The following is a 16,877-nucleotide window of genomic DNA, read 5'->3' on the forward strand; positions in this document are numbered from 1 at the left end:
AATCCCCAAATTCGTTACAATACATTCATTTATTTTTCATCCATCATTAAACATTCACTCATTCATCATTCTAGTTGAAATTTTCTACACCTTCTGTTCAAAAAATATCCGAAATTTTTCAAAATAAAAACAACCAGTGTACATTTTGAGATAATTCTTTTTTATTATTCAATATAAATTCCTTGTACTTCGACACCCTTCTTTGCACGCTCATACAATTTGTGAAATGAGTCGGAAATGTCCTGTTTAGGAACCTTGCCTAGTTCGTCTGTCGTCGCCTTTTGAATGCGGTCAATGAGTTTTATTTATTTGAGTAAAATTTATTTTCAGTTCTGATTATATTTTTCGTTCACTCTCTAGAATTTTATCTTCGTAAGAAAATTTTAGAAGTCTTTTCCATTTTTCGGGGTCCCCCTAAAATCGGGGGCCTCAGGCAACTACATATTCTGCCTACTTGTTAATTCAGCCCTGGCGGTACGTTGAGCTATGAGATAAGTTAAGCGTGGTTTTGTCGTTAAAACACTTTACATTACTGAGTAGTTTTTTGTTCATTAGACCAATTCAAATTTTGTTTTTGCCACACCGGCAATGGTTTAATTTAGGCACAAAAAATATTTTTGTTTTACTAGAGTAAAGAATAACAGCTAATAATAAAATAACAAGAAAAATTCTAAAAATTGTAGAACGAAAGTTTTCTTTACGAATTGGAACGGCTACTAACACTAAAGGTGTTCAAAAAACGGTTAAATTTTCGGGTGAACCAATTTTCCTTGATCTAATCGGTCAGGAGTTTCGTTCACATGTCCCTCTCAACTCGCTGTAAGTCTCTCTCTACCTCTGCTTCCAAATACGGGTGCTTATAGGAATACTAACTGAGCTGGCGCGACTCCTTTCATTATTATAACATCACCTAGCCACCACGGCTTTGGAATACTATTTGTTACACTATGCTCATGTCTGCGTAGCGCTCATACAGCGCATCATTAAACCTTGTTCCATAAATCCCGTTGGCATCACGGTCATGAACATACTTTTTCCGAGACCTTTTATCCGGAATACCGCAAAGGCCCTCTAATCTTCTCCCGACGCCGTTAATGATTCCGACCCATAATTCAGAGCAGCTATAATGAGAGACTTATAGAGCGTGATTTATTTTTTTTACTTTTCAATTGCCTACTCAGTTCAAAGAAGCACTTGTTTAACTGTGTTTTATTTGTATGCTCACATTGGGTCTTATGCATAAAAAATCAATAATTTGCTCAGACTCGAAAGTCTGTACGGTGAAACATGGATATTTTGTTGTGTAGCAAAAACAATCAAGAAATTCCTGACGTTTGCTAAATCGAGCGGTTGGTTTGAGTAGGGCAGAACTGATGCCACTTTTGTTAAGAGTAATAACACCAATACTTATTGTCAATACGCGTTGGCTATTGTATTAACTTCTGACGTTTTGTTTTCCTTGGAACGGCACGGATAGGTCCCTGCCATCCCTTAAGTAGGTGGTTGTTTTCCACAACATCACTGGTAAAGTCGTGTATCCTCTGCGGTTATGCCGTGCCTTTAAAAAGCAAATCGGACAAAATAAAGGGAGCTACACATGCCCGACTTTCTTATAACTCAGATACAAAAAACTGTAGTAGGAATTTATTTTATCTACTATATTTTACATCAATTTGAATTTCGTGCCTATATGAATAAAAGACAAAAACAATAATTTTCTAAAACGGTCTAATGCCAATATGTACATACATAACTTAAAAGCCTTCTGAGGATCTGAGTGAGAAATAACTTATTGCGACTTTTTCTTATTACCTACCTTTTAAAATTTCTCCAGCCTCATTTAAGACTGAACTTATTGTTCTACTTTGTTACTTAAATTTTTCAAACGAATTATTTATAACAAGTAAGGAAGGCTAAGTTCGGGTGTAACCGAACATTACATACTCAGTTGAGAGCTGTGGAGACAAAATAAGGGAAAATCACCATGTAGTAAAAAGAACCTAGGGTAACCCTGGAATGTGTTTATATGACATGTGTATCAAATGGAAGGTATTAAAGAGTATTTTAAGAGGGAGTGGGCCATAGTTCTATAGATGGACGCCATTTAGGGATATCGCCATAAAGGTGGACCAGGCCTGACTCTAGAATTTGTTTGTACGATATGGGTATCAAATGAAATATGTTAATGATAATTTTAAAAGGGAGTGGACCTAAGTTCTATAGGTGGACGCCTTTTCGAGATATCGCCATAAAGGTGGACCAGGACTCTAGAATTTGTTTGTACTATATGGGTATCAAATGAAAGGTGTTAATGAGTATTTTAAAAGCTCGTGGGTCTTAGTTCTAGAGGTGGACGCCTTTTCGAGATATCGCCATAAAAGTGGACCAGGGGTGACTCTAGAATGCGTTTATACGATATGGGTATCAAATGAAAGGTGTTAATGAGTATTTTAAAAGGGCGTGGGCCTAAGTTCTATAGGTGGGCGCCTTTTCGAGATATCGCCATAAAGATGGACCAGGGGTGACTCTAGAATTTGTTTGTACGATATGGGTATCAAATGAAAGGTGTTAATGAGTATTTTAAAAGGGCGTGAGCCTTAGTTCTATAGGTGCACGCCTTTTCGAGATATCGCCATAAAAGTGGACCAGGGGTGACTCTAGAATGCGTTTGTACCATATGGGTATCAAATGAAAGGTATTAATGAGTATTTTAAAAGGGCGTAGGCCTAAGTTCTATAGGTGGACGCCTTTTTGAGATATCGACATAAAGATTGACCAGGGGTGACCCTAGAATTTGTTTGTACGATATGGGTATCAAATGAAAGGTGTTAATGAGTATTTTAAAAGGGGCTGTACCTTAGTTCTATAGGTGGACGCCTTTTCGAGATATCGCCATAAAAGTGAACCAGGGGTGACTCTAGAATTTGTTTGTACTATATGGGTATCAAATGAAAGCTGTTAATGAGTATTTCAAAAAGGAGTGGGCCTTAGTTCTATAGGTGAACGCCTTTTCGGAATATCGTTATAAAGGTGGACCAGGGTTGACTCTAGAATGCGTTTGTACAATATGGGTATCAAATGAAAGGTGTTAATGAGTATTTTAAAAGGGCGTGGGCCTTAGTTCTATAGGTGGACGCCTTTTCGAGATATCGCCACAAAGGTGGACCAGGGGTGACTCTAGAATTTGTTTGTACGATATGGGTATCAAATGAAAGGTGTTAATAAGTATTTTAAAAGGGAGTGGGCCTTAGCTCTATGGGTGGACGCCTTTTCGGGATATCGCCATAAACGAGGACCAGGGGTGACTCTAGAATTTTTTTGTACGATATGAGTATAAAATGAAAGGTGTTAATGAGTATTTTAAAAGGGCGTGGGCCTTAGTTCTATAGGTGGGCGCCTTTTCGAGATATCACCATAAAGGTGGACCAGGGGTGATTCTAGAATTTGTTTGTACGATATGGGTATCAAATGAAAGGTGTTAATGAGTATCTTAAAAGGGCGTGTGCCTTAGTTCTATAGGTGGGCGCCTTTTCGAGATATCGCCATAAAAGTGAACCAGGGGTGACTCTAGAATTTGTTTGTACTATATGGGTATCAAATGAAAGCTGTTAATGAGTATTTCAAAAAGGAGTGGGCCTTAGTTCTATAGGTGAACGCCTTTTCGGAATATCGTTATAAAGGTGGACCAGGGTTGACTCTAGAATGCGTTTGTACAATATGGGTATCAAATGAAAGGTATTAATGAGTATTTTAAAAGGGCGTGGACCTTAGTTCTATATGTAGACGCCTTTTCGAGATATCGCCGTAAAGGTGGACCAGGGGTGACTCTAGAATTTGTTTGTACTATATGGGTATCAAATGAAAGGTGTTAATGAGTATTTTAAAAGGGAGTGGGCCTTAGTTCAATAGGTGGACGCCTTTTCGGAATATCGTTATAAAAACGGACCAGGGTTGACTCTAGAATGCGTTTGTACAATATGGGTATCAAACGAAAGGTGTTAATAAGTGTTTTAAAAGGGAGTGGGCCTTAGTTCTATGGGTGGACGCCTTTTCGGGATATCGCCATAAACGTGGACCAGGGGTGACTCTAGAAAGCGTTTTGTACAATATGGGTATCAAATGAAAGGTGTAAATGAGTATTTTAAAAGGGCGTGGGCCTTAGTTCTATAGGTGGACGCCTTTTCGAGATATCGCCATAAAGGTGGACCAGGGGTGACTCTAGAATTTGTTTAAACGATATGGGTATCAAATGAAAGGTGTTAATGAGTATTTTAAAAGGGCGTGGGCCTTAGTTCTATAGGTGGACGCCTTTTCGAGATATCGCCATAAAGGTGGACCAGGGGTGACTCTAGAATTTGTTTGTACGATATGGGTACCAAATGAAAGGTGTTAATGAGTATTTTAAAAGGGAGTGGGCCTTAGTTCCATAGGTGGATGCCTTTTCGAGATATCGCCATAAAGGTGGGCCAGGGGTGACTCTAGAATTTTTTTGTACGATATGGGTATCAAATAAAAGGTGTTAATGAGTATTTTAAAAAGGAGTGGGCCTTAGTTCTATATGTGGACGCCTTTTCGAGATATCGCCATAAACGTGGACCAGGGGTGACTCTAGAATGTGTTTGTACGATATGGGTATCAAATGAAAGGTGTTAATGAGTATTTTAAAAGGGAGTGGGCCTTAGTTCGATAGGTGGACGCCTTTTCGGAATATCGTTATAAAAACGGACCAGAGTTGACTCTAGAATGCGTTTGTACAATATGGGTAGCAAAAGAAAGGTGTTAATAAGTGTTTTAAAAGGGAGTGGGCCTTAGTTCTATGGGTGGACGCCTTTTCGGGATATCGCCATAAACGTGGACCAGGGGTGACTCTAGAAAGCGTTTGTACAATGTGGGTATCAAATGAAAGGTGTTAATAAGTGTTTTAAAAGGGAGTGGGCCTTAGTTCTATGGGTGGACGCCTTTTCGGGATATCGCCATAAACGTGGACCAGGGGTGACTCTAGAAAGCGTTTGTACAATATGGATATCAAATGAAAGGTGTTAATGAGTATTTTAAAATGGCGTGGGCCTTAGTTCTATAGGTGGACGCCTTTTCGAGATATCGCCATAAAGGTGGACTAGGGGTGACTCTAGAATTTGTTTGTACGATATGGGTATCAAATGAAAGGTGTTAATGAGTATTTTAAAAGGGAGTGGACCTTAGTTCCATAGGTGGATGCCTTTTCGAGATATCGCCATAAAGGTGGACCAGGGGTGACTAGAATTTGTTTGTACGATATGGGTATCAAAAGAAAGGTGTTAATGAGTATTTTAAAAGGGAGTGCGCCTTAGTTCCATAGGCGGATGCCTTTTCGAGATATCGCCATAAAGGTGGGCCAGGGGTGACTCTAGAATTTTTTTGTACGATATGGGTATCAAAAAAAAAATGAAAGGTGTTAATGAGTATTTTAAAAAGGAGTTGGCCTTAGTTCTATATGTGAACGTCTTTTCGAGATATCGCCATAAACGTGGACCAGGGGTGACTCTAGAATGTGTTTGTACGATATGGGTATCAAATTAAAGGTATTAATGAGGGTTTTAAAAGGGAGTGGCCCTTAGTTGTATATGTGAAGGCGTTTTCGAGATATCGATCAAAATGTGGACCAGGGTGATCCAGAACTTCATCTGTCGGGTACCGCTAATTTATTTATATATGTAATACCACGAAGAGTATTCTTTCCAAGATTCCAAGGGCTTTTGATTTCGCCCTGCAAAACTTTTTCATTTTCTTCTACTTAATATGGTAGGTGTCACACCCATTTTACCAAGTTTTTTCTAAAGTTATATTTTGCGTCAATAGACCAATACAATTACCATGTTTCATCCCTTTTTTCGTACTTGGTATATAATTATGGAATTTTTTTCATTTTTCGTAATTTTCGATATCGAAAAAGTGGGCGTGGTCATAGTCGGATTTCGGCCATTTTTTACACCAATACAAAGTGAGTTCAGATAAGTACGTGAACTGAGTTTAGTAAAGATATATCGATTTTTGCTCACGTTATCGTGTTAAAGGCCGAGGGGAAGGACAGACGGTCGACTGTGGATAAAAACTGGGCGCGACTTCAACCAATTTCGCCCTTTTTCACAGAAAACAGTTATCGTCCTAGAATCTAAGCCTCTACCAAATTTCGCAAGGATTGGTAAATTTTTGTTCGACTTATGGCATTAAAAGTATCCTAGACAAATTAAATGAAAAAGGGCGGAGCCACGCCCATTTTGAAATTTTCTTTTATTTTTGTATTTTGTTGCACCATATCATTACTGGAGTTGAATGTTGGCATAATTTACTTATATACTGTAAAGATATTAACTTTTCTTTTAAAATTTGAATTAAAAAAAAAAATGTTTAAAAAGTGGGCGTGGTCGTTCTCCGATTTTGCTAATTTTTAGTAAGCAGACATATAGTAATAAGAGTAACGTTCCTGCCAAATTTCATCATGATATCTTCAACGGCTGCCAAATAACAGCATGCAAAACTTCTAAATTACCTTCTTTTAAAAGTGGGCGGTGCCACGCCCATTGTCCAAAATTTTACTATTTTTCTATTCTGCGTCATAAGTTCAACTAACTAACCAAGTTTCATCGCTTAATCCATATTTGGTAATGAATTATCGCACTTTTTCGATTTTTCGAAATTTTCGATATCGAAAAAGTGGGCGTGGTTATTGTCCGATATCGTTCATTTTAAATAGCGATCTGAGATGAGTGCCCAGGAACCTACATACCAAATTTCATCAAGATACCTCAAAATTTACTCGTGTTAACGGACAGACGGACGTGTGCAAAGCACGCGGAGTATAAAAATGTGAGGAGAAACACATTAAATTCTCTTTGATTTGATTTTCTCACATCAAAACTTGTCTGTGTTAAGCGACGGCAGTAAAATTTGTGTTTGTTTTTGCTAGGGAATTTCCCAAATGCGGTTGAGATACGCCGGCTGATATCACATAAGTGAATATATATGAAAATACACAGGGCCGGATTAACCCTCAACGGGGCCATAGGCATCCATCAATTTGGAGGTCCTTTTTTCACGGCCGTTCCCTTCTTTTTTCGATTAAAAAATACAAACTTATATCTTTAATAAAAATTTTATTGTCACAATGTAATAATATCAATAAAATTACTATCTACATTTTAAACATGTCGTTTTCTACATTTGTTTTCGGTAAATTCATCAATTATATCATCAATATCGATTTTTTTCAATAAATCTGACTCAATGCAAAGTATATCTAACATCTCGAGTCGCTCTTGTCGCGTTGTAGCTCTTTCAGCAGCTTTGATTCTTTTTAATTGCGAGAACGATCGTTCGGCAGAACAATTTGTGATCATTAATGTTAAAAAAATCCGAAGAGCTATTTCTGTGTTAGGAAATATATCGGCTAATTGATCTACCTAGAATAGAAACGAACTATGTTATTTATAGCTTCGTGGAGGACTCCATCACTTAGAGAAAAGTTGATGAGAAACGCCAATCTCCCTGAAACTTCCATATAGACTTTCACAGGTCGATTTATTTCACTGTGAAGATTGTCGATGATTTCGAGTAAACCTTTTGTTCTAAAATCATCGCGAGGCGAAAATTCGACTTCTGGATTTCTGGAGCATTTCCGTCATTAGGTATGATATCAAATGAATCCTAAACTGCATTCGTCGCATGCGAATGTGTTTTCCAGTAGAGCTGGATTCGATTCGATTTTTTGGAGATTCTCAGAAAAAATCGATTTAATCGAGCTCGGCAATTTCTGTATCGTTTTGTTGACTGAGGCTCTTTGGCAACATCAAGGAGTACCACAGGGTTATTCACTGGTTCCTCTCATAGGAGTGAGATTGATAGTGTATTCGATACCTAAATATCATGCTTTCTGTGTTTTTTCCAGATATTCCAATTTTGTGCGCAGACATTTCTTCAGTTAGTTCTGCCTTCTCTGAAATGTTACCTTAGAAATCACAAGGAAAACAACTTTTGGCTATAACCCTCCATTAATCTCTCATCATAGCTGCGGTGTCGAGAGCCGATGGCATAACCCTTTTCGAGGGAAAAGTCTTACCGATGAATTATGTCATCTCCGTCACACCAGCCGATAGGTCTTGTTATGGGAAAGTGTTCCCATCGGCATCCGTATTTGGAAGCAGACGAAGCGGAAGACCTTCGCCAAGAAGACTTGATCGCCGGGATAGCTAGGCTGGCTTGCGCCACTGCAATGCCAAAATCTCTTAGGCGGCAAAGCGCCAATTGTTGGTGATTATAAAATTTCTTCAGATTTCTCCTTTTACTCAGAGCCACCATCATAATGGCGTATAGTCATACTTAGTTCATGGTTTTTAAAAAAGACGAGCTTTTTGAAAATTTTAACACTTTTTTATTTGGTCTGTGAATACGCGCCAATAAAGCTAAATTTATAAAAAATTAGAAGAAATATATTTTCTGCAGGTTTTTATCAATAAATATAAAATAGGTACAGTTGCTGAAAGATGATCAAAACTACGAAGGCTAAAAAAATCGAACGATTCTAAATAGAAAATCGATTCTTCATTTCTTAAAAAAGATCGATTGAATCGATTAAAAATCGAATCGAAATCCAGCTCTACTTCCCAGCGTGTAGTTGACAATGTTTTCAAAGTTTTCTTATTGTTTATTTTTTTTTTAATACGCCCCAACGATGGGTGGAAGCGGAAAAAAATTACATAATTCTGCATAATGGCGAAAAAATTTACTTCGATACACTTCTTTGCACGCTCATACAATTTGTCAAAAGAGCCGGAAATGTCCTTTTTAAGAACTTTGTCTAGTTTGTCGGTCGTCGCCGTTGGAATGTGGTCAATTGAGTTCTATTTATTTGAGTAAAATTTATTTTCAGTTCTGATTATATTTTTTATTCACTCTCTACAATTTTATGTTTGTAAGAAAATTTTAGAAGTCTTTTTCATTTTTCGGGAGCCCCCTAAATTCGGGGGCCCCAGGCTACTACCTATTGTGCCTACCTGTTAATTCGGCCCTGAAAATACATCTCAAAAGAGGGACGTTGAGTCACTGTGCTGGTGTGTGTAATATTGATTCCGTTACCGTAACGCGTAAAAGTGGTAAATATTTTACATAAGCATTTGATGAATTAATCAAGGAACTCCCTGAAAGTTACAGATTTAAACTACGTCAAAGGGGTTATATATTAAAGTTCACGTAACCGTTGTAGTATTGCTATTTCGGCATTGTTTATCGACAGTCGGGTCCATCCAGCGGAGTGAGTGCCGCCCTCTTCCGTAGGCGGATTCCGATAAAATATTTTTTAGCCTTATCACAATCTTTTATTCGCATAACATGGTCTGGACATTGTAGCCGCTGTTATAATTCGCTGGACTATGTTGATGCCTGCTGTCTTCTTTGATAGGTACTCGCCATAGCCAACGCGTAGAGGTAAATAAATATTTCGAATAACTTTTCTCTCGAACATACCCAGAGCTCGTGATCTTGTCATGGTTTATGCTTCTGCACCATATAACAGGACGCTAAGTAACTTGTAAGCAGGTATGCTTAACCAACGAAACGATATCATTTCGTTACGATAATCAACGTTAATAAACGAAACGAAGTCATTTCGTTTCGTTTATTAACGTTAGGATCGTCAAATTAACGAAATGATTTCGTTTCGTTTTCTGCCATATCAAAACGAAATCAAATCGTTTATGTTGATTATTAATTTCAAACTATGCTGGCAAAGCTGATTGATGGCGGAGTCATTAAAGGTGAAAGCATTATCCAAGCTGATTGCAACTTTTCTCATGAATTTTGACAGTACGAACATTTCTCAGAGTATTTTTGACATTACCAACAACGAATTACACAAACAAATTACATAGAGTTTGTGTGTGTATGTGCGCTCGTTGTTGCCACCTTACGGCTTCACCATGGCTATAGCATTGCCAGCATAATTCAAACATAAAGTATCACGTTTTCGTTAACGTTTTTAACGTTAACGAAAGCTTTTCGTTTCGGTTAAAAACGAGATACAATTTATCTTGATAATTTCTTTATCGATAATATTTCGAAGTGTTTCAACGGAAACGGTGGAAATTTTTTGATAAACGATTAGCTTAACGTTAAGGTGCATCCCTGCTTGTAAGGCATGATCTTCGTTTGACGAGAGGACTTTACTTTTCAATTGCCTACTCAGTCCATAGGAGTAGTTGTTGGTAAGAGTGAAGAATATTCGCTGGATTTCTTGACTGACGTTGTTGTTTGTGCTAATGCTGGTTCTCAAATAAACGTTGTATCTACTATTTCGAAATGATGGCTGCCAACAATGTTGACTCTTTGCTTGATGACAGCAGGTACTTCGTTTTGTCCTCATTCACAATTAAGCCAATTTGGAGTAAGCAGAACTGCAGCTAGTATACTTTCCTCTAGCATCAAATTAAAGAAATCGCATGATAGAGGGTCAACCCTGTCTGAAACCTCGTTTAGTTTCGAGCGGCTCGGAAAAATCCTTCCGCAAAGTGAAAGTCTGGTCGATGGGAAATTTACCAGGTCTGAAGCCGCACTGATCAGTCGATTCACGACGGCCTTCAATCCTTCGCACATTACGCTTGACAGGAGCTTATAGTTATGCGATACTGAGAAGGCTAATTCCGCGTTAGTTGGCGCAGTTTCCTTGTGGACGTGCACAGCTAAATAAAATTCATTTGTACCCTGCCTAATCCAAAGCGAAGGCGATCCCGAAAACTATTCTTACCAAACTGCTTGACGTTGCATAAAACACTTTTTCTAGCCTATTATAAGTAGGACTAATGTCCAGGGTTGAAAAGAAGCTAGTTCGAGCCCGAACAGACAATGATCAGACCGAACAATTACTCAGCTTGCGCTGCTTTTATACTCCCTGTTGCTTTGTCCGCATATTTCTCCAACGGTCTAGACGTTTCACCATCTAGAGCTCTTGTATCTCCTGCTTGGTAATTAATTATGTGCGTGTGTATGTGTGAGTAAGAACTTCGGCTGATGATTACATCTGTGTGTGTGAGATAGCTCTTCGTCGCCTTCTACATTAGTGTTGTTAGCTTTAATATGTACATGTACATAAGAGTGGCTGCTTCATGTTTTTGTTGTTGCGTGATTGTGTAGTAACAGCTTAGTGATGCTAAGATTGGCCACAATACCGTAGCAACCAACAAACGAAAACAACCGAACAAGACACAGTCTAAATGAAGACCACTTGGGTAAAAAAAAAATTGAAAACAACTCGGGAATTACGAATTAGCTGAAACAATATTAGAAAATGAAAGATCTTACGCATGTACGCAAACACGTACATTTTTATCAATTTCCAACAACTTCCATTGAGACTATTGGTAATTAAACTAAAAGTGTTCTTGCAGGGAATATCAGCTGTTCCTGTGATACTTATGCTCTGGGGATTGCTTTCCAAAAGCAATAGACATGCAGTATTGCACTCTGAAAAATTGTTGACAGTTACATTTGCATGCCGTATTTTGTTCCTGCCTTGCTTATGGCATGCAATGATGCAAGACCTGTGGCCGAATCGTAACATACGATCCGCGATCGAATGCCGTTTTTTAAAACACAATAACTCCGAAATGGTGTATCGGATTAATGAAATATGTAAACTAGGGACAACGCGTACTCACTAGATCCATAATATATTATTATAATTTTTTTTAAATAATTGCATAGCCTAATTTGTATCGCTTGAGTGAAAATAGTTTTTGGTCCGTGATCGTATGTTACGATTCCATAGCTGTTGTTTTAACCCTAGTTCGGCCGACGAGTCACCGGGGTGACTTTCATATTGTAACGAAATTGCTTGCAAATCCTCTTATTTGCAATCCTCTGCTAAGTTCGAATCACTAAACTGTTGAATAAATAACTTCAATATTGAATAATGGAAAAATGGCCTTTATTAAAGTACTTCACAATACACTTATACTTTGCTACTCGCTGGCTTAATAACCAAACTGATTGATAACTCAAATGAAACTCTACTATTGGCCGCCAGATCGCGTGCTTAATCAAATGATTGATAGCTCAACTCAAACTGAATTCCTTCTTACTCGCTTGCCCCGCTTTTATAGTTTACGCTGCATACTTCTAGGCTCTTCGATTTCCAAAACTTACTAGTTGTTTCGGCTACAAAATCGCCAGCCACAACTACGTGCACAAATTATTGCTCTCTCTTGTGACAACTCAGATAAGATATATGCATGTGTTTGTGCATTGCTGCTCCGCTGTTCGTATACGTACATATGTGTAGACGCAATTATTTATTCGTTTATGTAGATACATAAAGATTGAATTATTGATGTGAATGTTTGTAGTTTACAGTCTCTCGCACATACATAGGCGTATAAGTAAATGCATCTGTGTGTGACATCTTTCGGCTGCCTTATATATGTGTATACATGATTTGAGTATTGACGTAAATACTGCTTATCGTGGCCTTGGCATCGCCTTAGTGATGGGATAATTTAGTGATGCTAATATCCGTGACACTGCCCTCCACCTAAGTCTGATCGTCCCGATCAGACAAATCTCTCGATCTAAACGTTGCTAGCCTTTCCAAATGGACCACCTTCATTTTGGTTCGTGGTTTACCGATGGTTTGTATGCGGTACACTACATCGTTGATCCGTTTTACAACTTTGTATGGGCCTTCCCAATTACACTGCAATTTCGGGGACAAACCTTTTTTACGTTGTGGGTTGTATAACAGCACCAAATCTCCTTCCTGAAAACCTTCTGAATTAATTGCTTTATCATATCTGGCTTTCATCTTGTCACTCATAATCTTTGTTCGTTGCCTTATCAGATCATGTATTTCTCTTAGCTCTTCTTCCAAATCACTAGTGGATTTCCTGACATTTCTCTCCGCATTGGCATCTATCCCAAACTTCAAATCAGCTGGCAGTCTAAGGTCATTGCCAAAAATTACTTTTGCAGGGGTTTGGCCCGTTGTCTCATGCACTGCTGATCGGTAAGCCATCAAGAATAATGGTATGCGGGTATCCCATTCTTTATGGTACTTGTCCACTACTTTCCTTAAGTGCTCCTCCAATGTTCTATTGAATCGTTCTACCATACCATCGGATTGAGGATGCAATGCAGTTGTCCGTGTTTTTCGAATGCCCAATGACTTACACATTTCCTGGAACACAGCTGATTCGAAATTCCTGCCTTGGTCAGAATGTAACTCCATTGGTACACCATACCTTGCAACCCAATTGTTTATAAACACTTCTGCTACCGTTTCCGCTTCTTGATTTGGGATTGGGTATACCTCTGGCCATTTGCAGAAATAATCCATAACTACCAGTACATATTTGTTTCCGCCGTTGCTAGTAGGAAATGGACCGGCGACATCCATAGCGATCCTTTCAAATGGCGCACCTGAGTTATATTGCTTCATCTGGCCATAACTTCGTGTTCTGGGCCCTTTCGCTCTGCTGCAAACCTCGCAGTTCGCAATCCACTCAGTGACCGACTGACGCAACCAACCCAATAGAATCTCTGTTTAATCTTCTCGAGCGTCTTCGTGATTCCAAGATGACCTCCGCTTGGACCATTATGCAGCTCTCTGAGCACATCAGGAATCCTCTTTCTGGGAACAACTATCAGTTTATTCTTGTATTTACCATCCTCACTCTCCCATACTCGATGAAGGCAACCGGATATCAATTCTAAACTGTTCCACTGTGCCCAATATGACTTCGCAATGGGACTCTCTGCTGACATCTCTTCTCTGTTTGGTCTTTCATTTCGTTCGAGCCCTTGCATAACACGTGACAGATCTGCATCTTCTAGCTGGCACTTTCTTAGCTGTTCCTTGTCCCATTCATCTGTACATGTTATAGTCATTAGCCGGACATCTATAATGTCTTCTTTAGCCTCGGCTTTTGAACAGTGCTTGCATTCCAAACTACATGGTCTTCGTGACATTGCATCGGCATTTCCATGGGTACTACCTTTTCGATGCTCAATGGAAAAGTCATAGCTTTGTAGTCGCTCGATCCACCGTGCCAATTGTCCTTCCGGATTACGGAACTGCAGTAGCCATTTTAAAGCTGCGTGATCTGTCCTGACACGGAATCGCTGGCCGTAGAGGTATTTGTGAAAATGTTTAACGCACTCTACCAATGCCAACAGCTCTCTCCGCGTAACGCAGTAGTTCCTCTCTGGTTTTCCAATCGAACGGCTGTAATATGCAACTACCTTCTCCTGTCCATCGACCAGTTGTGATAAAACGCCTCCTATAGCGTATCCACTCGCATCTGTATCTAGAATAAATGTTGCTCCTGGAATCGGATATGCTAACATTGGGGCAGTGCACAAACGCTCCTTCAATGTTTGGAAACCCACTTCTTGCTCCTTCTTCCATTCAAAAGCTTTATTTTTTCTTGTAAACTCATGGAGGCTATGGGCTACGCTGGAAAAATTTTGTACAAATCGGCGGTAATATGTGCACAGCCCAAGGAAACTTCTTAATTCATGTAGGTTCTGTGGTCTTGGCCAATCCTTTACAGCCTCTATCTTTTCGTTCGCAGTGCAGATGCCCTCTGTCGTTACCTTGTGACCCAAATAATTTACTTCCTTTTTAAACAGCGCACACTTTTTGGGACTTAACTTCAGACCAGCGCCAGCTATTCTTTGGAAAACTTCCTCCAAGTTCTTAAGATGTTCATCTAAATTCTTGCCCAATACGATGATGTCGTCTAGGTACACCAAGCATGTTTTCCAATGTAGTCCTTTCAATACCTGATCCATGAGTCTCTCGAAAGTAGCTGGTGCATTACATAGTCCAAAGGGCATTACTGTAAATTGCCAAAGACCATCTCCGACGCTGAAGGCTGTTTTCTCTTTGTCTTCCTCCTTTACCTCCACTTGCCAGTAGCCGCTTTTCAAGTCCAGTGTGGAAAACCATTTCGTACCAGAGAGCGAGTCCAGAGTGTCGTCAATTCTTGGCAATGGGTAGCTATACTTTTTCGTAACGTCATTCAACTTCCGGTAGTCCACGCAAAACCTCATTTTTCCATCCTTCTTCTTTACAAGTACTACCGGTGAGCTCCAGGGACTAGCTGATGGTTCGATGACGCCGCTGTCGCTCATTTCTTGTATAATTTGACTCACAACTTCCCGCTTCGCCAGTGGAACACTACGGGGAGCTTGACGGATCGGCCTCGCATCTCCAGTGTCAATTTGATGTTTCACAACGTTGTTGCGGCCTGGTTTAGAACCATCCTGGTCAAATATGTTCGCGTACTTTAGGAGCAGTTGTTTTGCCTTACTCTGATATGCTTCCTCTAGCCCCTGCGTCCATGCCGTGATGTCATTTGAAAGATTAGTATTACTAGCTGAAACGTGTTCCTGGAGCTGTTCACAGTTAAGAACTACTTCAGCCTCTTGGCATCTTCCCAAAATAGCTCCTTTAGTCAGTTTGAGTGGTGAATTGAACTCATTGAGTACTCTTACCGGAACACGTCCATCTTGTTTTGTCATAGCCAGGGTTTTTCCTACAAGTATGTTCAGTGCTGATTTGTTTGCTGCTTCGACAACCCACAATTTGTTTGTCCCACAATCTCCATCAACCTTCCACCAGCACTCGCTTACTGCTGTAGCCACTCACGTAGCCGAAATTAAGTGGTACATCCATGTTCTTATATCGCATCGTCTTGCTTTGCATGTCGATCTTGATGCCCTGGTCGATTAAGAAGTCCACTCCAATTATGATTTCATCAACAATCTCTGCCACTATAAAATTGTGTACTACCGTGACGTTCCCAATTGCGACTTCACATGATACTTCTCCTAGAACCGTGCTGTCTTCTCCAGTGGCTGTACGCAATCTTGCTCCATGCAATGGTGTTATCTTCCTGTTGACTAAATCCGCTCGAATGATGGAATGAGATGCACCCGTATCTACAGTCAGTAAACGTTCCTTTCCTTCCACATGTCCTCCGACAGTAAGATTGTTTGACCTTCTTCCAATTTGTGAGATAGAGATTATGGGGCATTCAATTGAGGGAGCCAGCTGTCGCCCCTTGCGACTGACTCGCTTTAGTTTAACGATTGAGTGGACTTGGAGATTTGCTCATCTCCTTCAGCTCTACGTTTACGGCCACCCACATTGTTGGAGCTATTGGGACCGGTGCTGCAATGTCGTGCAATATGACCTGGGTTGCCGCACTTGAAACATTTAATAACTCCGGCATTTTTCTGTTGTGATCCCTTCAGTGCTTCCAAAATTGTGTCTACCCATTCTGGCCTTTCTACTTCTACACGATGAGCCTTATATGCTGGTTTACTTAATAGGGAGGCAGTTTCCTGAGTCAATGCATGTGATACCGTTTCAGCAAATGTCAGTTTTGGGTTCGCGTATGTAGCTCGCTTCGTTTCCACGTCTCGTACGCCATTTATAAAACTCTGGATTTTTACCCTCTCGGTGTATTCCACGGGTGCGTCCGCATTTGCGAGATGAGCCAACCTTTCAACATCTGAAGCAAACTCCTGCAATGTCTCATTTGCTTTTGGTAGCGGTTTTGCAACTCAATTTGGAATATCTGTTTCCTATGCTCGCTTCCGTAACGTCTCTCGACAGCGGCCATCAATGCTTCATAGTTGTTCCGCTCTCCTTCGGGAATCGTCTGTAGGATTTCGGCTGCTGGCCCTTTCAATGCCACGAACAGAGCTGCAACTTTATCTTCATCATTCCAGTTGTTCGCTGTCGACGTCTTCTCAAATTGGAGCTTAAATACCTGGAATGGAACAGAACCATCAAACGTTGGGGATTTTACCTTCAGAGTAGACGTTGAAGTGATTGGACGCTTCAA

The sequence above is a fragment of the Eurosta solidaginis genome, chromosome 5 (genome assembly GCF_040869045.1).
Source record: "Eurosta solidaginis isolate ZX-2024a chromosome 5, ASM4086904v1, whole genome shotgun sequence".
Taxonomy (NCBI): domain Eukaryota; kingdom Metazoa; phylum Arthropoda; class Insecta; order Diptera; family Tephritidae; genus Eurosta; species Eurosta solidaginis.